Source organism: Coturnix japonica, chromosome 2 (genome assembly GCF_054131305.1).
Source record: "Coturnix japonica strain WE chromosome 2, WE-NBRP24, whole genome shotgun sequence".
In the NCBI taxonomy this organism is placed as follows: domain Eukaryota; kingdom Metazoa; phylum Chordata; class Aves; order Galliformes; family Phasianidae; genus Coturnix; species Coturnix japonica.
In genome coordinates this window covers 72,530,315-72,558,282 of record NC_140664.1, presented here as the reverse complement: position 1 = coordinate 72,558,282, position 27,968 = coordinate 72,530,315, and the positions used below count along the sequence as shown (strand labels likewise).

The 27,968-nt window shown below is 40.6% G+C and overlaps 1 long non-coding RNA gene across 1 annotated transcript in view; it reads right to left on the bottom strand.

Moving 5' to 3' along the window:
* The window catches only part of LOC116652909 (uncharacterized), a 45,783-nt gene that overhangs the window by 6,313 nt on the left and 11,502 nt on the right, over nucleotides 1–27,968 (bottom strand). The window contains exons 2-3 of the long non-coding RNA XR_004306115.2: nucleotides 25,019–25,160; nucleotides 5,315–5,374 (exon numbers count right to left, since the gene is read on the bottom strand). This is a non-coding gene — a long non-coding RNA (uncharacterized LOC116652909). The remainder of the gene's footprint in view (nucleotides 1–5,314; nucleotides 5,375–25,018; nucleotides 25,161–27,968) is intronic.

The window sequence follows — 27,968 nt, the reverse complement described above, 5'->3', positions numbered from 1 at the left end:
GATATCAAGAGTCTGAAGAGCAATGCTAGCTCTATTTGTTATGGCAAAGCTATTGACACAAAGGCACGCATATCCAAGTGCTTTTCTTTGCCTTCTGTTGCACTTTATCTTGATGGATAAAGATTTATCTGAATTAATTGTATCCTGTTATCATAATGGTGGCTACTTTGAAACTGCCGGTAATTATACTTCAGAAATCTGCTACTGAGATTGGTGTGTGTTAAAATCACTGCTCCCCCCATCACTGCATTTCAAGAATATCTGTGTTTCCATTTCTGAAGTTGTATTAATATGCCATGATCCTTGGTCCTGAGCGGAACTCAGAAAGATGCACATGGTCTCGGATGTATTTTGAAGAAATAAGCCTTTCTAATGAAAGTTGAGGTTATCCTTTTATCCTTTTATCCTTTTATCCTTTTCCTTTCTCTCTGAGCTGGACCAGGTCTAGAATTTCAAAGGTGTCTGGTTTAAACTTCCATAAGTGAATGCAGGAGTAATGGGCAACAGCGTTATGCCACAGAACTGAAGCCTGAGCGAGTTTTCAGGCAGTGCAGTAGTCACGGATATGACAGGTCCTAATAAAAACATGTGAACTGCAGTGACTCTGAGCCCATAAAAATCTGAGCCTCTCAAATATTTCCACTGGCAAATCAAAGGCTAGATAAACTTTCTTGCTCAGTCTTTGGTTCAGGAAGCATTTAAACAAGTAGATAATCCTGTTCAGTGGGACATTTAATTGCATTGTGCTGAATAAAGAAGATACATACTAGAGTCGAGCAGGCAAACAGTTCATCAGAAGAGATTTCAGACAGTGCAGATCGAAATGTCCTCCATCTGTCCACAGTGAGAAGACCATTCAGGGTAAAACCAAAGGCCAAATTTGATTCTCTTGTTCAATCTTAGTAGCTAAACCTGAGTTTTTAAGATCCGAGCACCTATAGGATGATATTACTTCATATTTTCACATGTGCCAAATGCCTCCATTTGTGACAGAACTGAACGGCACAGAACAAATTGGGCTTTATAGCTTATTCCTGGTGGTTAGCAGCCAGCTTGCATGAACAGTTGACTACTTCTCTTACAGTGTTTCCAGGTTATGGGACAATATAAAGAAGTTTGCTAATTAAGGACTTAAGTCATGCTCTGATCTTTTTTGAAACCATGCCTGAATTGTCCATAATCTTCTATTTATCAGCTATTGCTAAGTTCATTTATTTATAAGCTTGACAAATAACCCTCATGTAAATTCCTCCTGTGATTTATTGTGCAATTGTTTTGCATTCCTCAAATGTAAAATAAGCCATCAGAGTAAGACATGATGCAAGATCTCAATTTGTAAGAAACAAATGGCAAATTCCTTGAAATGAACAATGAAAAACATAAACAGACCAGCTGCTCATGTACTACTGATAAGATTCTAGCTGAAAAGTTAATTCTGATGAGCACACTATGAAATGTGTATATTGTTTTATTGCAGAAAAGATATTGATTATGCTACTTTGTCATAATGCCAGTTAGTGCTCCAATAATTCACGGATTTGCCTTGAAGACTGAGCTGTTGTTGGGCAGCATCACTTTAGGGCCTGCCTCTCATTGCCTTTCAGCTGCAGAAAGGGCAATCTGATCCAGATTCCACTAGGGAAAAAAAAGAGCTGGTTCAGGCATATTGTGCATGGTGTCAGTGGTCATGTTTATATCTAATCTCCACTCCTCCATTCTCCAGTCTTGTAACAGCTCATGCTCCAGGAAGGTGAGCTGCAATGTAGGCACTATGGGAAGACTCAGAAGTTGTTCTCTCTTCCAAAGGCTTCAGGAGACATAAGACTGGGACTGCCTGAAAAGTCCCTCCACTGATCTCATCTGCACTAACTAAAATTGTGAGGCAAGAAAACAACCTTGAGTTGCTTAGGGTTTTTGTGTATGAACAAGCACTTTATGTTCCCCCAGAAATCAATGAAATCAATGAATGTCTAGTGTATGGCACAGGGGGATTCATCTAAAACAAGACTGGACCCTTCTTCACAGCTATTAATTGTAAGATCCTTGAATTAACATGACTTCCTTAGCCTAACTTATGTTGTCTTCTATACTGCGCAGGCACATATGAAATATGATATAGCTTGTGCTCTTACGGTCTTACTGGATAATCCAATTCCTAACCATCCGAATAGGTATATGAGCTACCATGTGATGCTGATTACACTGCTGTTGATTATACTACTAGTTTGTCCTGCTTCAGCTTGCTCCAGGTATTCAGAGAAGGTGTTTGTCCTTGCTACAAACTGCCAATGAACAGCTCATGGCAAGCCCTGAACAAGGATTCTCCTGCTGTTCACACGTACTCTGTTGGATGCTCACCTTGCACTCTTTCCCTTGAGAGGCTATTTTCTGTGGTCTCTCTTCTGTTTGTTAATTGCAAGACCTTAACAATCCTTGTGACCTATGCAGTTCTATCAGGCTGGTTGAGATTGGTCAGAGGGTTCAAGAGCTGCTAGAGAAGGCCATACCTATATCTCTGTCAGCAAGTACAGATGCATCCCCATGTGAACAAGCACATTATAATCACATCTATTTTTATAGAACCCTAATGAAAACCCTACAGAAGCTCTTAGCACTAATGCTGAGAGCCCACTCTTCCAATTGAGAGCAGGGCCAGTCTCTAAAGATCCAGAATGTCTGTAGTGGAAGTCTCTTAGACAAATTTAATACTGATTAACATTAACGTAATCAAATTTCATCCTGGCAAGAGCTGAAACAATGTACAGAGCTCTAACATTACTGGAAATTTGTGAAATAATCATGCTGTTGCTTAGTTGTTTTGTTCTGCTTAATACCAATTGTTTAGAAAAGAAAACTTTTCTGAAAAAGGAAATCAAGAGCATTTCTCCATCCTACTGTTGCTGCAATAACAGGAAGCAAAATTCTCATATGCGGAGTTCAGCAGATAAGAGCTCAATTGTAGGGGTTATTTTTTGTATTATTATTATTTTTTTTAAGTAGTTGGTGGCAAGTGATCCAAAAGAAAACCAAACTGCTTGCCATTCTAGTTCTCAGTGAACTGAGCACTGTGACTTACGGGACCTTTTCAGGCACTGGGATGGAGAAACTCAGGGAGCTTTAGGAGAGCTCTCTCCTGAACCAGCAAAATGACTCCAGGTTCAACAGTTCACAGCCATGGGTTGGCAGTGGTGCTGTAGAGCTGTCAGTATAATGTGACCTGGCAACCTGAGGAAGGCAAGCATGGCCAGCTTGCCATGTGCCTCTTCCACGAGTTTTTCTTCAATGCAGAGTCTGGCTTTTCTGATAAAATGCCACACTAACAGATGAAGTAATCCAGGTAGTGTTTAGGCTCCTTGCCCTGGTCAGTTAGTAATGGTCTTCCCTCACAAGGAAAAATCAAGTAGTATTTCAAACTCTGGAACTGGAACTGCCTTGAGCAGCCTATGGGATAAAGGTTCCTGCAACAGTGCAGTGCTGTGTAGGCTCTGGGGGAAAAAAAAAGAAAAAAACCAATGCTGAATGGTTCTCTTAATGCTAACAGCAATATAATTATCAACAGAGTTGATGGTGTTCCACAGCTCACCTTGTCAGGAGCACTGTGATGATGAGCAGTTTTCCCTTAAGCTCCTGCATCTTGTTGGTTCTCTTAAGTTTTCCATTTAGTTTCCTAGGTTAGCATGTAATGTTTTGTTCCACATTCATGTTCACAGATCGTGTAGTAATAGCAGTGGATTTCACTTAATCCCTCCTTTTTACCTAGCCTGAGAGTTAATCCTGCTTTCTGGCAGCCTCTTACTGTCTGCTAAACCTGGCAATGCTGAAGCATACACTTTCTGAGTCGAGGCTTGCTCTCTGATATTGGTATATGTACACGATACTGTGTCAGTAAAAGAACTGCAAGAATCTGTCTTCAGCAGTAAAAACCAAAGCATTATTCAATAGCTGAAATACACGCTGAGTACTGCCTTTTGTCAGGTGTGAGCTAAGACAAGGGCAGGTACTCATTTCTGGGGATGTGTAGCAGAGGGAGGCTGCAAATAGGGCTGCTGCAAACAAGAGCCTGCAGGAATGCAGAATCCTTGCCCCAAAGAATTTATAATTTAGGACATAATGTGTTTCTATAATGTATGTTTCACCCAAAGGTCCAATCACGCAAATTATTTTAAGGACAGAAATTAAACTTGTTAGGGTAGCATTATTAAACCATCCACACGTTGTTGCCTTTAGGCTGGGCTGCATTGCAGGCATGTTTGCTGGCTTAAATGCTTTTTTGCTTGTCTTGACATAGCAGAAAAAGCATACTGGTTTGTTGTTTTTTTTTTTTCCTTTTGAGGGAAGATGGAATACTTTGAATAGCATCAGCCTTGCTGGGATTCCTATCCATATGAATTGCTCTATTGCTTAAAATGTTCTCTAACTGGTTAATAGCTCTTTCTTACTGGCTCTGACACTCTTCTGTCCACTGTGCTTCCACTTCCCTCCACAGCATTCTCTGTTGGATCTCCTACCTGGGAACACACTGTTCATCTACCTTCATTTATATAAATTATTCTTAGAAAAAATCTTTGAAATATAGAAACAATCATCACTTAAATGTAAAAATAAAGCAACAAACAGCTCTATCCCTAATATTACTGAATCTCTGGCTGCTTGTGAAATGGTTGATGATGCTCTGCTTAACACCTGGGTCATCTAAATTTCCATCAGGTGAGGTGTAGCTTGCAAAGCTGTTTGCTGCCGTGACACACAGCTGAGCAATTCTCACCACATCTTACCAGGGAAATAGCTACAGCCCAGCCATTCTACTACTATTTCTTTTTTAACTTAACTGGGAAATGTGTCATCTTTAAAAAATCCATAGGAAGTATGTGAGCTGGCAGCGTTGTTTGCGGAAGGCAACAACATCTTATTGTTTGGCATCTCTGTTACTTGTGTTTATTGCTTGCATATGAGGGTTGAGGTGTAAAAGCGAATATCAACAGCAAACTGGAGCACATGGGTTCACACTGTTGAGTTTTAGATGTTTGTTCACTGCTGGTTCCGAAGAAAAATAAGCCCAGGTCCTCACTATGGATCTCAGTGCACAATTCCAAAGCAGCGTTTCTCTACTACTGAGCTGCTCTAGAATAATTCATGTCTATTTGTAAGCAGAGACAATGGATATTCCCTGCTGTCTAGTGACTAATTAAGCTTTAAATGACACCTTCACTAAAATGAGTGCAATTAAATTGTATTTAGTAGATCTGGGTGGCTAAGACTTGCTGGAACTTAGTCAGCACTTCTGTGGTGGTGGGCAAGACCCACTGACACTTACCACAGTGGTGAGGATCCTCAGCCAAAAATTCCAGGTGTCGACACGGCTGGAGAACACTGGCTGCAAGCAAAAATCAGCTCTGTGAAAACAACTCTTGATTAATAAATCATTGGAAGCTTTCATAAGGCCCAATTTAATGGAATTCCAAGATGAGAGGGGATTAAATGAATAAGAGGAAGCATCCCGCAAGAATTTCCCCCAAAGCACCAAGGGTGAACAAGAGAAGGGAGAGACGAGTGCACTGTGTTGGAGTTGTGTTATGCATGCCTCTGAGGGGTGGTGCACGCTCCCCCTGGGGCAAACCCCACTTGCTGCGTCCCACACAGGCTCTGCTGGGAGAAACCAGTGCTCACAGGGAACAGGTGGGCAAACCCTGCCTTTGCATTCAGCCCATGTGCCAACAAGGTGCGTTGTGTCTCACTTTGTTCTCCTTTTCCTCTCTCCCCCAAGCCCTGCAGCAACCCCCCCTCCTCATATCTCTGAAAGTAAGGCCTCCTTTGCCAGGTAGCCCCTGCAAGGCACAAGGTATTCAGAGCAACAGCACACGGTATCAATGTGTTTGATATAATGCAAATATTTTCCTGACCAGTTCAGTGGCAACATGGTTATACAGACAGAAACACTGACTGCCCTTCTGCATGAGCTAGGTGAGTATTTTTGTTTGAAGTACGGAACACCAATGAGAAAGAACAGCTGCAGGTATTAAGAACAGTTAACCAGAGGAAACAAGAGTATTGCTTAAACAGGGAGCTTGACAAAGAGTAAGTCATCCAAAGCAATGCTTGAGAAGTGCCATGACAGTAATTTTCTGCCACAGAAGTGGAAGTAGAATTCTCTTGAGCCACAGAATATAATAATTTGGAGTAAATCATTCCCTCATTTCTCACACAAGCACTTTTTAATGTCAGAAACCAACTGTACTGTGGACAGGGAAAAATATTACTCTGTGAAACTCGTAACAGCATTTCGTATACAGGTCTCAACTTTAAACTGCCATATCAAAGAAGAATCCTGCTAGCATGTCTTTAATTAAAGGCCATTAATCTCTTGGCCCTACTGAGAGTGCCAAAACAAACAAAAAAGTGCATTTTTTTCATTCCCAAGGCAAGAGTGTTGTTACATGAGCGAGGCAGCAGCTATGCAAAAGGTCCCAGAGGGGCAGGAATGAGCAGAGTTGCCCTGTTAACTGTGGGCAGTAACTGGCACAGCATGGGGAAAAGGAAGGGGAAAGTGTTTGAATTTTCTTCCCCGCCTCTAAAATGTTGTAAAACAATGCTAATTCTCCACCTAACATGATCCAAATGTGGAAAAGGATCAGCCTGCAAACAGCAGCACTGACACATGTCCTAGACTTTGATAAAGCACTTGTGTACATTTCCAAGCAGTAGCACAGTCCTGATTTTTTCTGCCTCCTGTTTGCATATTAAATTGATTATTTGGTGAGATACATATATATATATATATATACATATATATATTTAGCTTAGCTTTGGAATGTTCCTTAATGCAACAGAATGCTAAATAGGAAAGCCCAGAGTCTAGAAGACCATCTGAGGTAAGGAATGAGGTTGTGTCACTTCAGGTCTGGGTGGAAATGGGACACATCCCACAGCAGAATAAGGAAGAAGACCATTCACTGTACAAATGACAGTGAAGGAGAGGGAGTAACTTCTTAAACTCCCTCCCCCACAACAACTTACACAGTTACACTAACTTTAGCATTTGCACATTGATTTTTCATCAGGTAGAACAACTGTTCCTACATTCACTGAAATGCAAGAAAGGTGTGAAACAGAGAAAAAAAATGAAACACCTGATGTACCATAGTAGAAAATCAAGTTATCTCTGCAGTGGCATAATGTAGTGTTGCAAACTACGGCATACATTTAACACTCCCAATCCTTATGTCTCTCATTGATGTCTCTCATAACATACCACACCTCAGTAGCAGTCATCTAAGATCCTGGGGAATGAAGGACAGAAAGGAGAAAGAAACCTGAGTGATCTGAGTGAAAATGTTGCTATGGGTTTCAAAGCACAGCAGTTCATTGGGAAGATCCCATTTTTTCAAGTGGGTCAAGGTGCTGAAATATTCTAATTTTTAACCAAAGCTACTTTGCCATTTTTCAGAATTGCACTGAAAAAGAAGAGTTTTCCAAGGAAGATGCATGATTTCTATGGGGAAGGGAAAAAAAAAAAAAAAAAAAAAAAAAAAAAAAAAATCTATATTTTTTTTATGAAAACTTCATTTTTAACTTCATTTTTCCTCCATCAGATCATGTTTGCAATCAGCTTTATTTGAAAGGGAACTTCCTGCTCCAGCTCAAAGGTGGGTTGGTATCAGTGCAATGTTTTGTTTATTCAGAGATGTCAGGATCAGGCTTTAAGTCTGTAGAAACAAGAGGCTGTGCTACTGTTACTTGTAGATGTGCAGCTGATGGGTGTTCAGCCTCCAGGACTTAAGATTATTGAGATAAGGTTTCAGATAAACGTCCAAATGTTTAGATCTTTATCTAACCCAAAGCTCTGAACCTTTAAAGGATTACCCACCTCCAGGGATAATCCTGTAGTGATTTCAACACCTGTACTGAGTCAAAGTGAGTTCATAGTCTCCTGGCCACAAGAAATGGTTCAAGCCCACCTTATCATTTGTTTTGGGTGGCTAAGGGCATTCATGTCAGATCTGAACATGATTTGCTGAGCATTCTTATTTTAAATGACTCCATCATGGGATATCTCCAAACAGTTGTCAGTAGGGTCACTTATTACCACAGAAAAACAACCTGTGACATTACGCTTTTGTGGCCTACAGGGCTGATATGCCCTGGATGTTCTTATGGTGAATCAGAATCAATAAATAGCCCACATTTTTATAGATGTGTAAATAGGCTGCTTCTCTGTCAGCATTTTGATTTGGAAACAGACTTTGCTGCCCTCTTTTGCAGTCATTATGAAAATGTGTTTGTGCTGGCTGGCACACAGGAAAGCTATACTGTAGGTTACAGAATTGACCCTAACGTTTACCATCAACAGATACAGAGCACAGCATCTTGAAAACAGCTATTTCCCTCTGTTATTGCAAACATCTTAGACATGACAGGGGGAACCTTGTTTTACTCCTCTCCCTCCTCTTCTGAAGAGTGCTGAGCACACAGCAGGATGGGCTGTATGCTGTTCTCCATATGAGGCAGCAGCTTGCCCAAGTGCCCTGAGGAGGAATTGGACTTTAGGCTTTTTTTCAAGCTCCTCCCAAACAAAGCAGTAACTCTTATCAGGTTTACTGCAGTTCTTCCAACAGATCCAAGAAATTACTCTGGGTATAGTTTCATTTTGAGATGTTATGTTGGTGCCTCACAGGGAAACACGAATTGGGAGGAAATGAAAAAACTTAACACTTTACACACATATGCACATGCATGTATGTAGTTTCACATTATTTCACCATGGATCTGAAAGTGCTTTACATGCGTTAACTCATTAACACAGAAATCTCCTTTCCTTATTTAGAAAGAAGAAAACCAAGAAGTATTATTCTGACAACAAAATTATAGACAGAATGCAGTCTTCCCTGGGGCATTTAGGCAAATCCTTTAGCCTTCCTGAGTCCCCTGTGAGTGTGAAAGGAAAGCAGAGATTTTTAATAGAAGGGCTGCCCAGTAGACCGAACCTGAGCAAGAAAAATAGGGCTTACTATTCCTCGCTTGAGAAGCTCATCTGCTGTAAGCAAATATACCTCTGGAAGCAACTACTGGCTTTGATCACTCCTGAAGTACAACAGTATTTAAGGAAAAGCTGATCTTGTTTTAATCACTGGCTCTTCAGCTCATCTTTGTAATTAGAAGGAAAGCTTGCCTTGACAGCGCTCAGGTGGAATGCATTGGAAACATATGATTAAATGGTTAGCCTAAGTTTAGCATTTCACCTCCAGAAAGGAAAACAATTTTTGAGCACAAGGGATTTTTGAAAGTCCACATTAATTTACAATGGCCTATGCAGTGAGAGGAGACAAAGGATGAAATCACAGTGAATCAAAGTCACTTGAGATTCTGCTGTTGCTTTCAGTTGGGATAGACTTTCAACATACTATTTGAAAACGAAGTCTCTACAAATTTAGCTTTGCATTCATGGTGAGCTGACTTGCAGGGAAGTTTTCTGATAAGGAAAACAAATACAGATTGGGTGTGTTATCTTATGCCACGGCCATCTGATCAGCCTGAACTAGAAGCTCCTTCCTGCCATGTTGTGCATCTTACTGCTTGGTAACTTCAGACAAATGTTTTTAATAGAGTTCTGCTGATTATACTTTCCGCAATATGTTGTAAATCTCTGGAAGTGGGGGAGGATGTTTTCCTGGAGAGAAGAAACTTGTTTATCCTTCTAAATGAAACTGTTCTCTAGTAATTATGTACATCTGGCTACTGGCAAGCAGACTTCCACAGAATTATGTGTTAGGAATGTTTTAAGTCTGGATGTCTGCAACCAGAGAATTGCAGTCAATGGCTCCAAATCCAAACGGAGGCCAGTAGCAAGTGGTATCCCTCAGAGATCTGTCTTGGAATCAGGGCTCTCCAACATCTTTATCAACAACCTTGACAGTGAGATCGAGTGTACCCTCAGCATGTTTGCTGATGACACCAAGCTGAGTGATGCAGCTGATATAACAGAAAGCAGGGATGCCATTCAAAGGGACCTGAAAAAGCTTGAAAAGTGGGCCCTTGAGAACATAACAGGGTTCCCCAAGGCCTAGTGTGAAGAGTTGCACTTGGGTTGGAGCAATGTATGTGTACAGACTAGGAGAACTCATTCAGAGCAGCCCAACAGAGAAGGACTAGGAGGGTTCTGGTGAAAGAAAAGCTGGACATGAGTCAATAGTACACACTTGCAGCCCAGAAGGTCATCAGTAGCCTGATCTGCATCAAAAGTGGGATGGTCAGCAAGAAGAAAGAGGTGACTGTCCCCGTCTACTCTGCACTCACAAAGACCCATCTGTAGTACTGCCTCCAGCCCTGGAACCCCAAGCACAAGAAGGATTTATAGCAAGTCTAGAGGAGGCTCATGAAAATGATCAAAGCGCTGGAGCACCTCTCCTACAAAGAAAGGCTAAGGGAGCTGGGCTTGTTCAGCCTGGAGAAGGCTCCAGGGAGACCTGATAGCAACCCTCCAATGCTTAAAGAGAGATTATAAACAAGGGGGAAAATGACCTTTCATATGATCTGATAGCGAGAGGACAAGGGAGAATGTTTTTAAACTAAAAGAGAGATTTAGGTTGGATGTCAGGAGGAAATTCATTATTCAGGGAATGGTGAGGTATTGGAACATGTTGCCCAGAGAAATTGTGGATGCCCTGTTCCTGGGGGTGTTCAAAGCCAGGTTGGATGAAGGTCTGGGCAACATGATGTAGAGTGTGGCAATCCTGCCCATGGCAGCAAGGTTGGAACTAGATGTTCTTTATGGTCCCTTTCAAGCCCAAACCATTCTGTGATTCTATGATTCTATTCTACCTGTGTTTTTCACCACAGTCCACATCTAATTTATATAAAGATGTGGTCCAGGGGGTATTTTCACCCACACTACTGTTATTATCATAGGATACCTACTATTTGCATCTCTGATTCATTGCTTATTCCCTCACCGTCCTAAGAAAGGTTTATACTTTGTAGGGATTTAGCAATAGCAATGGATAAGTTACTGCATGAACAGACAAGGCTGTCCTCATTGTATTGCACACTGGGCAGCCAATAATGTTAAGAGTTCCCAAAAGTTCCTCCAGTTCATTCAGCCAATACTTTCCGATATTCTCACCATCTTCAAATTTCATTCTAGGCTAAATAAAATGTAATGTGTGCCATCTGAGAAGTACAAACACAAAGGGGACTTGATATAAAGCCATTTTCAGCTCTATTTTTTTAAATGATGGTGAATAAATTCTTCTCTCACACTTGCTTGTGTTTCTAACACTAATCTCAGAGGATCATCAGGAAAAATGCCATTTCCTAAACTGGAATTCATAATCTATACTGCAAGATATGACTCATAGAATGGCTTTTCTGGAGTCTGTCAGGTACTCAAGTCTGGAACATTTTGCTCTCCAACAAAAAGGAATAAAACTTGCGGTCTCATTTCTTACCTGTAGAAACTTATGGCTGGACCATGATAATGGTCTGCCATGGAAAGCCATTGGTAGGAAATGAAATTCTAGATGGATGGATACAGAAGTTTCTGTATCTCAGATATTCTGGACTAGAGGCTGAGGCTTCTAGATTTCAGGGTGAGATGAGTAGGAGACAGACCAGATATTTCAGTTTAAACTCTAATCTAGATTAAGACTTCAAACTTGTGAAAATATTTCTCTATTTGGGTGCTTGACTTCAAACTCAATTTTTTTAAGGACAAACATCTTGATAGAGAACCACTTAATTCCATTTATTTCCATTTACAGAAGAGCTAAATGAAGCACAAAATGTTCCGGGAGTACCTGACTCACAGTAAACAGCAGCCAGTCTTTGCTGATGGCAGCAGCCATGAGACTATGGCCTGGAAAGAGAGGAAGAGAAATGCTAATGGCCTGGAAATGTGTGCCCACAAAAGGAGCAGAAACATCTTCACTCCTACCACACCACTGAGTCTCCAAAAAGAATTCTTCTTTTCACTGTGTCCATCCTGAATCACTGACACTCTCATGAAATCAAGAAATTTATCTCAACCAGACTCCTTGGTGAAAGAAATTAACACATTGGACTGTTTTGGGGGGTAAAGTAGTCTTTACCTGAAAATGTATGAAACAACATGGAGAATATACATGTGTTAGACTCTGTAAACCATGGCTCAGACTGTGTGTTGAATAGTTCTGAATGATGAATTAGCCTGTTGTTATTAGATCAATGTTTATTACCTGGTGAAACCTCTACAGCTATTAACTGCGTAAGAAAACATATGAGACCTGCTGATTGGCAGGAAACAACTGACAGTCTTTTCTTCTGATCATATTGTTGCCAAATGTTCTTCACCAGGCATTTTTACTTTTATTACTTTTTATTACTATTTATTATTACTTTTCTTGTAATAGCAATTTCTCTTTCTGTGACACTGTGTGACAGTTATATTACTATTCATTGCTCAGAGGTCTGACATAGTACTGTACACAAATCTACTCCCTAAGTAAGTGATAAAATACAATTTTTGGGGGGTAAATACAATTTTTATAGGGTAAATATTTGGCCTTAAGTGATCAAATAAAATATTGAAAATGGGGAGCATCTGTGAGTCCCTCATCCCTGGCTAGTGAAGTGAGCAGCTCAGTCATTTCTGTTCCAGTATAACAATAATCCCTCTTACAGCTTCTCATATTGTGAATGGAGTCTAAAATGCAGCGGCCTGTCAGGGGAAAGTCAGAGAGGAAGGCAGGGAAATGGACAGGAATAGGAGGAAAAGAATAATAACAATGCAGTGCTTTGAAAAGGTAGGCTTGACTCCAGCTTAATATCAAAAACCTCTGAGCAGCATGGTAACTTAGCAGCTGGGAGGTTTTCATAGTGATATTGTGTATTGTGCTGCAGTGGCTTCTACCACCGCGACCGAGCCACTCTGCAGAAGACTCTGGGGAATTACCTTGGTATTTAATTTGTGTTATGAAAACAGTGAGTTTGACTGCAGCAGGAATAGTTTCTTCCCAAACAGTTACCAGAATCCTATTGTTGTTCTCCTTCTTGTTGACCTTTTTGCTGGTTTTGCGATTGTAATAATGATTTTCCCGTCTTGGCGATCTTGAATTTGTTTGATTTATATTGTGCCAGGAATTCAGAAGGGGAAAAAGCAACCCATCCCAGGCAAAATGTTCTGCTCAATGATGGATTTTTAGTAATTTTTTTGAATGGAATTGTGACAGGAAATGCAAAGTTTTCCTTTCTTTAAGTATTTTGATTACATATGGCCATCACACACAAACATATGGGTCCATTTTCAGACATTTCCACTGCTAGCACACATGCTGTCTAATTTTATTATATATTTTTATTAAATTAAAAGCAAATATTAACTTTTTTAGAGTAGAAAGGCTATTAAAATAATCTCATAGTGGTATTTGCATCCAGAAAATTACTGAGATCAATGGCTTCTTAGTTTTATTCTCTGATGGTATATTCTGGGCTTTCTACTCTATCTTTCACATAAAATTCCTAAGTGAGCAGAAAAGCCCTATCAGTCTGCTTTGGATAGCTATAGATTATCTTTCCTCAGAATCCTGTTTGCTGCATCTCTGTGTGCAGCCTCTCCTTGACCTCCCGTGAAGGTAAGGATCATGTTAAGTTTGGTTCAGGCCATGCTTTACCAGCGTATGTCGAAGCAGACAATGACATACCAAAATCATTTCCTGTTCAATTGTCCTGTGCTTTCTGAGACCCAGGCTGTAATTTCTCCAAGTGTCCAAGATGGTGACAATATTAGGAAGGTGTTGTGTTGCCTAGTGCAGAAAGTGCATTGTAAAATTATTTGGCTATTAAATGTGTTGGATGGGCAGCTGGATCATCTCCCCTTTGCCCCCTGCTAATGGTCCAAGACACTAGCACAAGAGAGTATGTAACTGTGCCTCCATCTCTGGTCAGCTCATGTCCCCTTTTGTATTGTAACGGGTCTTGCATGACGTCCACTATACAAGTACCAAGCTAAAAATCAGTGAAAGCAAGTGTCTGCTAACTTAGATACAGATGAGTGAATGTATGATGCTGCTTAGAAGACCAAGTCACTAAAGAATATAAAGAGATTTTTATATTTTTTATCTAGATGTTCTTTACTGTAGGTAGTTTACTATATCTGAGGTAATATTTGCATTTTAAACTATGCACCGCTATGATAGGACAACATAGTCATTATAATAGTATTTACTGTGCTTTTACAGTGTGCTGATTCTGTTCCTGCACATTACTTTTTGTTTACTTCTTCTGGCAGTGTTTAAAAAACAATCCAAACAAACAAATACCTTTTTGTGTGTGTGTGTGCATCAGCTGTACATGAAGCTTATCTATGCTCTGCAAAGCTTACATTTTAATTGACATTTCTTATCTGTGAGGACAAATTTCTACAATTGGAGCAGTGTGCCTTAAGCTATTTATGGACATCCCATTGGGAGACAATTATTATAATTACTATATTTATTAATGTTAGAATGCTGTTAAAAGCATTCTATCCACTTAAAAGATAGAAAAAACATCTCTCTATCTTATACCCACTTCTCCCAAGACAGTTTGCAATCTACAGATACAAAAACATTTGGGAACAACTTCAAAAGTGTGCAGAAGCTGGTAGGCCAAAGTGGCTTTCATGGACTTAAGAAAATATGAACACAGTCTTGAATACATTTTATTAGGACCTAGATGGCCAAACTATGGAACTGTGCTGTCTACTGTGTATAATTTGTTCTTACATTACAGTAATATAAGTGAAATAAGGTAATCATGAGTTGCTGGTTTGACACCAGCTTTTCCAGCAAGTGTCATTTTGACACCTTTTATGAAGGTTGGAGGTATTCTTTAACCTTTTTTCTTGTACTTTCAATGCAAAGGTCATACACACAGAGAGTCTGTGAGTTTTTAAGCCTTGTGTCCACCAATAAGCCTATCTTGGGTGATGAAGATAGACTTTAATGTGTCCCACCAGACTTTATTATTTTGTTACCAAAGATACAACCAGTTCACAATAGATGCGTGGGATTTTTAGTTTGTTTGTTTTTGTTTTTTATTTATTTTGCACGAGGTTGTTTGCATGGATATTTGTAGTAGTAGATTTTAGCACAAGGTTGAGAGGAAGCACAAGGAAAGCAAGATGCTGCAGATGAACAAAAGAGAAGAAGCCCAACATGAATAACCCACAGAGCCTCATTTGTTATTTTGCTCCATTTTTCTTGGCAGCACCACCTAATACTTGTCTTCACAGCACAGATGGAAATGACTCAATAAATCTCCACCTGGGGAGTATCAAAACCTAGACAGAGCTGAAATACTACTGAAACAATGGGAGATAGACATACTCAATATAAAATCAGGAGAATGAATCCAGTGCTGTAACGGAGATAGAATGCCCATATTTCTTCCTGCCCTTTGGCCTCCCCTGGGCTGCCTTTAGCCCATGTAGTGCATATGTGTTTGCATGTTTCAGACTCCTGAAATTTAAGCTAGTGGACTGAAAAAGGAGAAGTTTTTTGGTTTAGTGAGCCATGACTCATCCTGAGACACAGAAAGAAAACACTTTTAGCAGTGCTCTGGCCTAGCTCAAAGTCTGTTTCTCAAGGGCGGTCTGACAATCAACAGCTTTGGGAAAACATTTGGATCCTTGCTGCCAGATCAAGACAGGTGGACACCGATCCAACCAGAACTCTTCTGGCAGAGAGCTCCTTCCGGCAAGACCACTGAGGCCTCAAACCTTGATGTGGTAAATGGTGAAACTGAACCAAGAAGTGGCCTTGCTAATGGAGTTTTGGATGTTATCCTCAAGCAGTAGGAAAAGACCCAAAATATACTGGGAGCAGGTGGCCACTTGGCAGCTGCTGTCAAACAAAATGTTCTCAGGAGTGTGGTAAGGCTTCTGAGAAAGGATTTTCATCTTCACAGAAAGGTTTTAACACTTTGCAGAGGGAGTGTCAGGTACGTGACTGGAGTTTCAGGTCAGTCTTTTCTCCATGTTTGCCTACTGGCACATGGATGAAGCTACAGCCACTCAAACACAGAAGGTCTGCTTAAATCCCAGGTGCCACAAGAGAAATCAAATCTTGATATAGAATGCTCTGTTGTACATCTGGGTTTTCTGCACAGTGGTGCCAATGTTAAATGAGACTGGGGGAAAGACTCTTATTTTAGATTGCACAGGTAAGGAAGGGAGACCTGCTCCATACCTGTAGTCCAGCCTCCAGCTGATGTTTTCCTCTTCTTGTGCAAGCACACAATTTAGTTGTACAGTCCAGGGCAAGAGTTATCTTTCAGTTCCGTGTTTGTACAGTATCTAACACTGTGAAGCCCTTCTCTTTGACTCCAGCTTAGAGACGTCATCACAATACACATAGTAAATAATAATCAGGTCAAAGATAACACTGAATTAAACCAGAGCAAAAAGTCTACTGGAGGCTTAAATGGGCCACAGTGCCAGCTCGGGCAACTGGATCTCAAAGCTGAAAGAGAACATTCCTCTACAGAAAAATAAACACTATTCTTTTTCTCTCTAGCTAGATAAAGTGTTGTGTGTTTCCGATAAATCCATATGGTTTGCTTGCTTGCAGAGGAAAGCATGAACAACAATTCCCCAGACATCTTCCTCAGAAGTTGCATTATCAATAAATGCCTGTGATATCAGTTGGGTTCTTTAGCCCACACATCCGGCCAGTATCTTAATTGCAATAACTTCACGTCCCAAGAAGCTAATGCAGTGATATACAATGGACCTGATTCCAACCCCTAACCTCCCAGAGCCCGGAAAGTCTTTCAGCATTCCTGCAAACTTACATAAGAGAGAATGAGCAGATAACATTGTATGCTTGCAGTCAAAAATGCAGAATGCTTGTGCCCTCTTGCAAAAAGGAGTGAAAGAATGGCCCCTTAGGAAGTGCTTCTCAATTAGAAAATGGCCTTACAGCTGAAGAATTTGGAATACAAAACACAAGACCCTTGGGATTGCCCAAAATTGTTTTTAATTTTCCAGAATGACTTAATTGCTCTTTTTCTCCTAGTATACAACAGCATCAAACCTACTGAATACAGACAAAATGCTGTACGTGGTTTTTATCCATACTGAACTAGGCCTCACCAGCAAGACATATGAAGTGGACAGAGGACAGGACTTACTCTTAAGTGAAGAGGGAAATTCTCTTTATATAGAATATTTCCTTTATTTAATTTACCTTTAGAATTGCAAACTATAGGCCAGAACTGGGAAGTCAGACCAGTCTGACTTTCATCCTTCTGAAGGCAATAGATGTCTCCATACATCTCTTGGGAAAGAGTCAGCTTCTGCAAAGGGAATGTCTGCCTCTGGATCTTCAGAAGGATATCAATAGCTCTTGAGTGAAAATAATCCAATCAATGTAATGCCTCTGAATTTTCAAAGGCCTCTCACAGTGCCCCACTGTGTGGAAGTTGGTAAGAAACTGAATGTTTCTTTGAAGGCATAGGCTTTTATTGAAGACTTTCTCTTTAGGAGCAATGGAGGAGAGTGCTGCTATTCTCAAATGGGCTTTGTTTTTTGATTATGTTTTTTTCTAAACTACTGTATAATGTCACTGGATTTCATGGGTATATGAAAGTGAATAAGTGAGATGGCATTGATGTAGTTCAATTAGTAATGAAAGTAGTTAAATAAGTGCACAACTTTAAGCAATTGATATTTGAGACATTCTGAGAAGGAGTCAAGGTGAGAGTGCTCTAATGGATTTTGTTGAGCTAAGAGGTCACCTTGGCCTTTTCCCTAAGGTTCTGCTCTCTCTTGTCCTCTTTCAGACCCTTTCAGTGCCACTGAAAGGACTACCAGGCATGATATTCTTTCTCAGTATTTCTGTTGCACTCTTAGGTTATTCTTTGGACGACTGGGACAAGTAGTGTTTTCAAATCTAGTTCCTCAATGCTCACACCATCCCTGTGAATGAGTCAAACCCAGGGTAAGATGCTATCAGAGAAGCTGTGGCACAGAAGGAGCAAAATTCAAGTGTTATTTCAGCTAAAGAAAAAGCTTGTATCCACATTTGATCACTATTTGTCACTACTGTTAGTAAATGGAAGCATTCCCAGCTTTACGAGGCTTATCTAAACTCCAGGACAGGACTGTAATGTGTTTTGTGAAAGCTTGGTTAGCAGAAAGTGGTAGTAATGCAATCAGATCACATTCTGAAGTCAGATGTTTTAAAAATTCCATTTCCAAACAGTGAATACTTTCCTATTTGTTGTTTAGATTAAGTAGTTACATTGGGTGAGACATACATGAAAAACCTCACGTTTTATCTGACTTATTACTGTTACGGTTTGAACCCTGTAAAAAAAAAAAAAAGTTCTTTTTCTTGCCCCTAATTGTTCAAACTCTTATTCAAAGCCATATTAGTGTGTGGAGGCAGGAGCTGGACTTAATGTGGAGTTGGACTTGTGTGTCCCTTCCAACCCAGGGTATTCTATGGTTCTACAGTTCTATGAGCAAAGTACTTAGGCCAAATCTATGGATATCAGACAAGATAGTAGTTTGAATACGCCCACTACCTAGCCAATTCCAGGTGTTTGCACGGAGTTAAGAAAAGGTTGAATGAGTTTCACTGGGTCTTAGTTTTGGACAGTTCTGAAAAAATTAAGCAATATTTCTTCTTGTTAAGAAGGAATCTACATCTTCCTGGCACCTATTCTGATCTACCAGGTGTGTGTGGTCTCTTCCCCTTCTGAAGTTGCCCTTTTGTTCTGGCTTTAGCCTTTATAGTTGGTTTTTTTTTGTTTTTTTTTTTTTTGGAGTTGGGTGTGTGTGTGTGTGTATGTGGAAATCAGCTGGACAGCTTTAGTCTGTTAAGTAGTCCACATTACTTCCACGGCTACTCTCCTCACTGACCCTTAACAGTTTAGTAGCTACGAGCTTTAAGAGGCTCAGTCTTAATCTATCATCAAAGGAGCTGGAATGTGGCCTTTTGATTGTGGTATTCCCTGAATTTTAGAAACCCACCTTTGTCAGATGGTCACTTCTGCTTTTATCTAGATGCTAACAGTGGTAAAATTAATGCAATTTACACAGGCTTGTCTAATGGCTTTTCTTGCTCCTTGATAATTTGCTCCTCTTCTGACATAAGCTCTTACTAATGTGTTAAACTGGAAACTGCTACCGAAGGGACAAAATGTTCATAATCATTGGTGCGCAGTCTACAGAAAATAGGCTGTTTGAGCGCTCTCTGGATTATCAGTAAAGCCTTTTTTAACTGAGGAAAAATGACATACAAATTATGTGATGAATCAATTACAATACTATTGTAATTGTAATTGTATTGTACTGGGCTGATGTTCTCAGTGGATTTTGCCCTGTGAAGCAGTGTTCTCCCATGATTTCACACAGGTATCACTTGCTATTTCTTACTCTCCTTTGGATCTCTTTGGAGCAACTGTGCTCTGAGCAGTAAGTATAGAGGGTACCTGTAGCCATGGTCATGAACCTGAGCTGAGGTAAAGAATGTGTTCAACACTGACACCTAAGGAGTTTGAATTGGATCCTTTCCTGGTGCTCCAAAATGTGTGTGGGTTCCTCTGCAGCACGTGTGCCTGCTGCATGCAAGACCTCAATTCCATCGATAGTACTTTTTTTTTTTACTTCTAAGAGGTTAGATATATCTAAAGAAAGGAAAAAAATAGAGAGTCGGGAAGGAGAAGGGATCAAACTGTACTAATAATTTCTTTGCAGTATCTTGATTTATTGGAAGAATTCTAAACCAAGGTGCTAACTACGGGCAATGCATGTGTACGAGAAACGGTTGATCACAGCCTGAACCTCTGATTAACCATCTGAAGCAAGTGACGAGTCAGCTGCAGGAGCACAGGTGAAGGTAATTCAGGGTGGAATTCCACCCCCTAAAAGGGGTGGAAATTGACTCTACCTCTCCTAGATCCTATTTAAGGACTGACTACCACTAAGGTAGCGTTTCTCTCTGGAGATTGCTTCTGTGTGGAGTTTTTGTTGTGAGCATTGATATTAGTGAGCCTCCGCCTTGACTGAAGGCCTCAGAGTTTGTGAGTCCTTTTCCTTACATACCCTTTGGCTATCTATTTCCAGCTACATTTGTATTATTCCAACTGTACACTATACTTGTATTATTTCAACCATACAACACTATACTTGTATTATTTCAACTGTACAGCGTGGCACTGGGACTGTGTATGGATGCTTTTGCTCACACTGATGATGCAAATGGACCTGCTGGCTTCCCTGGCACAAACACCAATGGCTGATGTTGTGGAAGGTTTTATCAAGATACTAGGGCCCATGCTGGTCTTCTGTACATTCAAAAGCCTTGACTTCGTTGTGCGACATTCCTTCATATCCTGTCCTCTCTTGTTGACCCTTTATTCCTTGTTTTCCATGTGACTGACGGCCCTTCAAAACACAAAGCAACAGGATAATGTTGGATGGTGGGAGGAAGCATTGTCATCGGTCTGGGATATCATTATTGAAACAGCTTCAAGTTATCAACAGCTTCAAGGGGGGAAAAATGCTGATACTTGTTTTTGCCTCGCATACTATTCCCCATTCATTAATTGGTTTCTTGACTTCCTGACCCACTTTCCTGCAATAATAGTACTATGGAAAATCTAATATTTCTTATCCCAATGTCTGTATCCCTCAGCTGAAGGTTTTCAGTTCTGCTTACTGGCAAACCTTTGTAAGATACTTCTGCCTGTAAGTAGACAAGACCTTTCCTTCCTTCTGGATTGGAAATCATGTCCTAATTCTTCCCTCTTACTCACTTTTCTATTTCTTCACTACAGTTGCTAGGAAAGCTAAATTGTAGTAATCTGTTGAACTATTAGGGACCAGCGGGGTGAGGAAGAGTAGCAGGTCTCCTTTCTCTGGAGCCATTGTGCTAATTACCTGTGTAGCATCACCAGAAGGGGTTTGACTGTAATGATTAGCATCTCAAAGCCTGCCACTTATCTCATAATCACGGAGCTTTGCAAACATTTCTTAATTACTTTCTCAGAAGTCCGGTTTCTTTAATTTCGCTATTCTAACTTGGTACCACAAGAGCCACTGTTTTTAGTAAGGTAATTACTAGCTTCACATCAGCATTGTATAAATTGATATACAAAGCGATTACATTAGGTCACTACCCAATGAAACACTACATATGCAGCAGTGAGAGGGCTGCATCTGACTCCTTCAATTCTATTTTGACAACTAGGATAATCACAGTTTTTAATCCTGTAAGTTCACATGGGGTCTTCCATAATGCTTCACTATAACAAAAGTTGGAGAGAAGAGGTGGGTGGACTCCTCTGCCCCAAAGCAAAAGCACAATGCTAACCAATGACAAATTTCTCATCAGGTAGGTGAGCTACCATGGAAGCTGAGTTAGCTGTAGATGTTGCAAAGACTATGAAGCGCAAGCAGTTGTGAATAGCTCTGATACTGAGGAAAAACTATCTGCAGAGGTGTGTGGTAGCGGAAAGCTCCCCCCAGAGCAGGTATCTTCACTGAAGGTGAATGGAGTATTAAAATTGCCACAGTTGTCTGCTAGGGAACTATGCAGGTGGACTATCTGTAATTAATAAGCTTGGTATACTTTGAAGATTAGATAATCCACCTAGCATAACTTGTGGCAGATAACACAGGCCATGGGTAGACATGGCCTGGGGCCAGCAACCAGTGGTGCAGTTTCACACTTGCTTTGAGCAGTATGAGGCCACCATGCTCCTGCTTGCTCTCTCCTGTCAGCAAATTTCTGACCCTCTTCTCATGCTCTAGTGGTTGTGAGGCTCACTTAAAAGTACCAAAAGAAGTGTTGTTTTCAGTTGGGTCTATAATCTCGGTGTTTGAAACTATGCAAGCATTGAGGTGGGGTGATGCAGCCAGAGGCTGAGAAGGCTGTCCATGGTTTGAGTGCATGAAAGCACCAGGTTACAGTTGGGATCATCTAAAACATCTCAGTTCTTAGCCAGTCCTGAATCAGAAATGTTGACATAGGAAACTCCCATTGTTGCCACTTTATTAACATTTTTCAAGAGCATAGGACTGCCTTCAACTACATCACTGCAATAGCCTATTCTTCATCAGAATTTTTTTTTTACTTTTTCTGTTGTTCAGATTGGAAAATGTCGTGTAAATCTACAAGTTATGCACAAGATTCTAGCGGTATGACATGAGGATAGTAGAGAGGGATAGCTTAAAAGACAAAATGACAGTTGCACACTTAATCCTCCTGTATAGTTACTGATATTCTATGAAAACCATAGGGCTAGATAGCATTTAAGACTGAGAAGTTTTTGCCATTGGGCTGTTGTCAGTGTCAGCAAGGTCAGTGTTTAAATAACTGCTGCATGCAGTAAGTTAAAAACAAGGGTCAGATTCCAATGATTGATGGGTACAGTTCAACTTGTGAAGGGAAGGAAGAGAGTTATTTGCTAAGGTGTGATTTATGTATTTGAAGAACATAAAAAGGAAACAATATGGAAGTAACACTTTTTTTCATCTTTTTTAAAGCCCTTTACACAATAATCAGTCGTGTGTTATATTTCTCAAGGGCAAAAACAGGTCCTCTCCAGGCTAAGATAATATAAAGCAGTACGAGTGGGCAAAACTTGCTGAGTAGGAGTTAGTATTTGGTTAGTTCTAAACCACCTAGTGAAAAGCAGAGCTAAGATACAGCAGAATACACTAGGAAGTTGATTGTGATTCTTTCAGCAATGCATTTACAATCATCCAAATGTACACAGAACATTTTTTGGATATAAGTGAAGTTGTTCATAGGTCCTGTTGAAACCAGTGGAAAAAATATTTCTGATTGTCAGTTATGCTACCGAAAAAATCCCTTCTCCTTCAAAAGTTTTGCTCTATTCCCATTTTAATGTTTCTTTTACTAAAACCCTTCTGGATATCGACTTCTTTCTTTTTAATGCTGGGATTTGTAATTTTTGCTACTACTTCAAACTGTTTCATGGACTTTTTCCCCTCTGATCTCCTGTGAAAGGCTACCTCCTCTTTTGGGTCTCCCAATAGTCATCGACATTTCTGTGCTCTGGGTGATATGCAACCTTGTGGATCTTGAATCCCAGAAGCACATGCTTGTGCCTCCTGTGGGAGTTAGCAAGGCCAGGGCTTGTGGGATAGGGCTCTTGGGTTGCAGAGGCAGCAGTGATGCCCCCTCTGGGGTCGGTGCTATCTCTAAGGACTCATTTTCTCAGAGGAAGGTTTGTACCTAAAGACAAAGTCTGGCATTTTCCTCATTGCTCAGACTGTTGGGAAATGTTGCCTTCACCTCTAAGCCTATACACAAGACCTTTTGCTCTGTCCCCTCTTTGAGCTCATACATTTGTGCATGTTGGGTGTAATGTTGACCTTTATGTTTTGTGATCTAACAGTGATGATAATGAATAAGATGCTGATGGCAATTAATTGTTCAAAGGCCTCAAAAACAAATGTAATGCTAATACAGAGCACAAATTTATTAGCCTCTTATATTTACAAGCTCGATGGGAGCAGAGAGCTTAGCTTGCAAAATGCTACATGAGAGCTGACACCATTATAATGGTAAAAAAGCTAGCTGGAAAGCATTGGAAGAGCAGCCAAGAAGACTGCATGAGTATGCTGGAATAGAGAGTGAGTTGGCCAAGAGTTCTTGGAAAGATTTAGGCTGAGGGGTGATGACATGATGATAGTAATATAAATAAGTGAAAGGAAATTGCATGAAAGAAAGGAAGAAGGTTATCTGGATTATCAAGAAAGTGGTTGAACAGAGTTTGGTCTATAATTAAAAATGGAAAAAGAATCAGGCTAGACATTAGGAAAAAAGCTTGTAAACTTGATCGTGACTGGAATAAACTGTCAGACTGACTTGGGTGGGTGAGACTAGATAGGAGCAGACAATAGCAAAAATAAAGCAAGGAAATAATCCTTGTGGAATGAGTGAGTGGATAGGATGGCCCTACTCATGTTTTTCCAGGCTTGGCTGTCTATGTATAGTTGAAGGTAGACAGTGAATTCTGTGAGCTTGTCAGTGGTGGCTGGCTGTAATATGCCTCCATACAGTTTTGTAGTGATGCAGCTGTGAGGGTCCAAGTGCTTGCCAGAGGACAGGCTGCAAGAATTACAATGAAATGGAAAAGAGCTACACTATCAGTTGCAGCTGTGGCTTTCAAAATCTTCCAGGCTTTGGGAGCAACTGTATTTGGACAGGTTGCTTTGGATGTTGAAATGTCCAACTTTGTTTTTCAATAGGTCTGTTGCAGCTTCATCATTTGCATGTCTGCTGTCTCTAAACAAATCCCTTCACCTCATTCCACCTCCAGTGTAGTGATGCAGACCCCAACAGATGTTATTGATGGGAGAGCTGTAGGCTACTTTGTAAATTTCATACACAGATCAGTTCAGTGACTACTTGTTTTGTTCCATCATCCCCTTGATGGGATGAGGAAAGAATGGCATGAAAAATGAATGGAATGAAAGGTGTGAATTTGCTATGGTGCTTTTTTTTTGTTTACCCATGATGTCAGGGTTTGGGAATTGCTTCTTTGTTTTTCCCAAAATTTGTGTTAATGTAACCTCTGTGTCTTTCAGAAGAAAGACACTGAAGAAAAACATCCATTAGAGGAACCTTTTGGCACCTTTATTTCTCTGTGAGAATTTTGTGTTTAATGTTGTAATTATGGGCTCACGCTAAGCTAAAATGAACCTTTAGAAGAAGCAACCCTAAATGGACCCTTCAGGTTCATTCTCTCAGACTGGACAGGAATGGAGAAAGCTTGAAATTCTCCTCGCAAAGAGAAGGGGTCTGCATTTCTAACTTGACAAGTCATTTTTCCCGTATTTGGCATTCAGTTGAGTTCGTAAGAGAGTTGCAGTTACGTGCAGGAGACATACCAAAAGGGAAGAAGCAGCATTTTGAAGTACTGCCAAGTACTGCACATTGTTAAGCACCAACGTGCTCTCTGCACACCCTTTGGGTAGTGGTTGTTGGTATGCAAATACTTAGGTAGCAGTCATCCTAAATTTACATACCTCTTTACAGGGAAAAATGCTGATCCTGTTCCCCAGTAAAGGCATCGGGAGCTCTGCTGTTGATTTACTGCTCACAACAGATACTGAAGATTTAGAGGAATCCTTCAGGAGATCAGAGAAAACTGAGGGCAGGCTCCATACCCTGAGAAAGAAATAGTTCCCATCTTTCCAACCTATTATTTAAAATCAGAAATTAAAAGACTGAACATGACGCTAGGCCAATTGTTTCTGTTTTCTTCTTCACAAAAGAAGAAAAAGAAACAGAAACGTTGTTCAGGAAAACTTAAAATCTCATTGCAAAGGATATGTAAGCTTCAGGACATCAGGGGCCAGAGTTCCCAGGGCCTCTTGCTTCCTACCTGTGACCAACCCAACAATGACTTGCCCTGGAGTGGGGATGTCAGCAGCAATACACTCCCCATTACCACATCAGGTTGCCCAGCAGGAAACCACTTCAGGACCCATCTGACATGTGCTTTATCAGAAGACTGTCAAACAGACACGTTTCCTAAAGACACTGTCATACTGAATTGCCCTTTTCTAATCTGTTTCACTGGAAAATTCCTGAAGTGCCCTAAATACTATCCAAGGATGCAGAAGAAACTGAAAGGCAGCAAGACTGAAGGAACTGGGGCTGTTTAGTCTGGGGAAAAGGAGACTGAGGGGAGACCTCTTCCAACATCTGAAAGGTGCTTACAGTGACCACAGGGCTGGTCTCTTCTCACTGCTGACAGGACAAGGGGAAACATCCTCAAGTTGTGCTAGGGGAGGTTTAGGTTTGGTATCAGGAAAAACCTCTTTACAGAAAGGGTTGTTAAGCACTGAAATAGGCTTCACAGGGAGGTGGTTGGATCACCATCCCTGGATGTGTTTAAAAACCGTTTGGATGTGGTGCTGATTTAGTGGAGGGTTGTTAGAGTCAGGTTAGTATGGTTAGGTTGTGGTTGGACTCAATGATCTTTAAGTTCTTTTCCAACCTGAGTGATTCTGTGATTCTAAGTAAGCTAAGAATTATTTTGAACTGTTTTCACTGTGCAGTATAATTCAGATATGCAACTCATTAGGCCCTGCTGTCTCTCAGGCCAGGAATTTAGCAAGGTTTGGAAAGATCTGGGAATATATGTCAATGTGCTTATTTGCAGTAGTGTTAAGTAATGCTACAAAGGAGGTTTGGGAGGGGTTGTGAGACCTATTAAATCTGGATATAAGCTTGTGCCCTGTCTGATAGAGTTTAGGATAAGACCTTCATTGATCTCTCTTGCTATAATGGGCTGAAATGTATTACCTATAGATGTGTATTGTAGAGGTTTTTCCTTGTGTTCCCCTGTATGAACAACCAATGAGTTTCAGTTCTCATCACTATCAGAGTGAGAGTGCTCATTCACTTGTTTCTCATCCTGGTTGGATGGGAGAGGTTTAGATAACAAGATCTTGTATTAAATATTAAGACTCATTTTTGATTCACTAAAGGTGTTTAATTTGAGAGATTATTTGCTTGATGATCTAAGTTGTCATAACTGCCATTAGAAACATAGAGGAAAAGAGGTTTTTTTGCATGGAGGGGCTTGGGCCTGAGATGTTGAGGCAAAAGAGGGTTGGAGGTGAGAAATGGGCAGCAAAAGTTTCTGGGGTGTCAAGTCTGCACAGGGCCATGTGGGTACAATATCCTCCAGGAAGGGAGGGTAGTTTGTGGGAGGAACTGGATGTCTGGCAAATGACATTTCAAATTCCTGAACTGCAAAGTCATGGCAGAGTTTACAACTATGGACTTTTTTGCCTCGCTAATTTTGTCAGGTGGGTTAAGGTCAGCATTTCTAGCATACAAAATCACCTTTTGGACATGATTCACCTCACTTGATTTTAGTCACTTCAGACTAAGACTAGTGATCGAGAGCCCCTATATCCTCAGCACGTGGAGAAAAGTGTGTCTAGAGGATGATTCATCTCTCATCTCTGATATCTGTCACAGAACAGGCTGAACCGTTCTCAGAAGAGCTCATCTCTCTCCACTTCCTCGAGCAGAAGTCCAGACACACCAGGTCATGCTATAGATACGTAATGCTCAGACTGAAGTGAAACGAGATAAATCTTCCTCCTTGGGTAGCTGTGCTAATAGCAGAAATAGCAAAAAGCACTAACAAACTTCATTTTTATTTAATCACCTCATGCTCACTGAAATGGCCAACACGATATGAATTGTATGAGTACCAGCAAAGAGGAGTCTGCCTTCAGACCTATGTCAGTAAGGTCCCACAGCTACATTCCTCTCCCTTTCAGCTCTTAGACTTTAATTTCTGACAAATTCTCTTTTTCTCAGAAGGTAAGTAACTTCATATCGAGCTGAGAAAAAAATTAAGAAGATGATAGGAGCATATCAGCTCTGGTGTGCACCAAAGCCTGCTTGTTTGTTGGTCTAATGAAAGATGCTAGCTTTGCTTACTTCCTATTCTTTTAGCATCAAGGCAGCCACAAAACTACCCTTACCTTGCCCTCAGCTGATCTCTGATGGAGAACATATGTTAAGCCTGTAGTGAGATAAACTTGTGCTTTTAAAATGTACACTTATCTATTGATTCCTCCAGCCAGAAGAATTGTTTACGTCTTGTAGAATCAGAAGATACTTAAGCATCTCCTGGTGATGAGATGCTCTCATCTGTAAGCGGCAACACTAGTGGGCTTTTCACGTAAGAACTTGAGAGGTCATGTATTTATGAAAGAGGTATCTTCTATGTTTTGTCCATAAAAGCAAATAGACTTTCAGAAGTCTATTTCCTTGACAGTAAAATCATTGGAAGCAGAAATGAATGGAAGAAAAAAAAACCCATACATGGGACAGACAGTGTTACTCATGCAATGACTCTGTCTCTTAGAGGAAGAAAACAAATCCCACAGCAAACCTCAGAGGAGAAGCATGTGGGGAATTTCTGTGCTTCACAAATCCCTCAGGTTG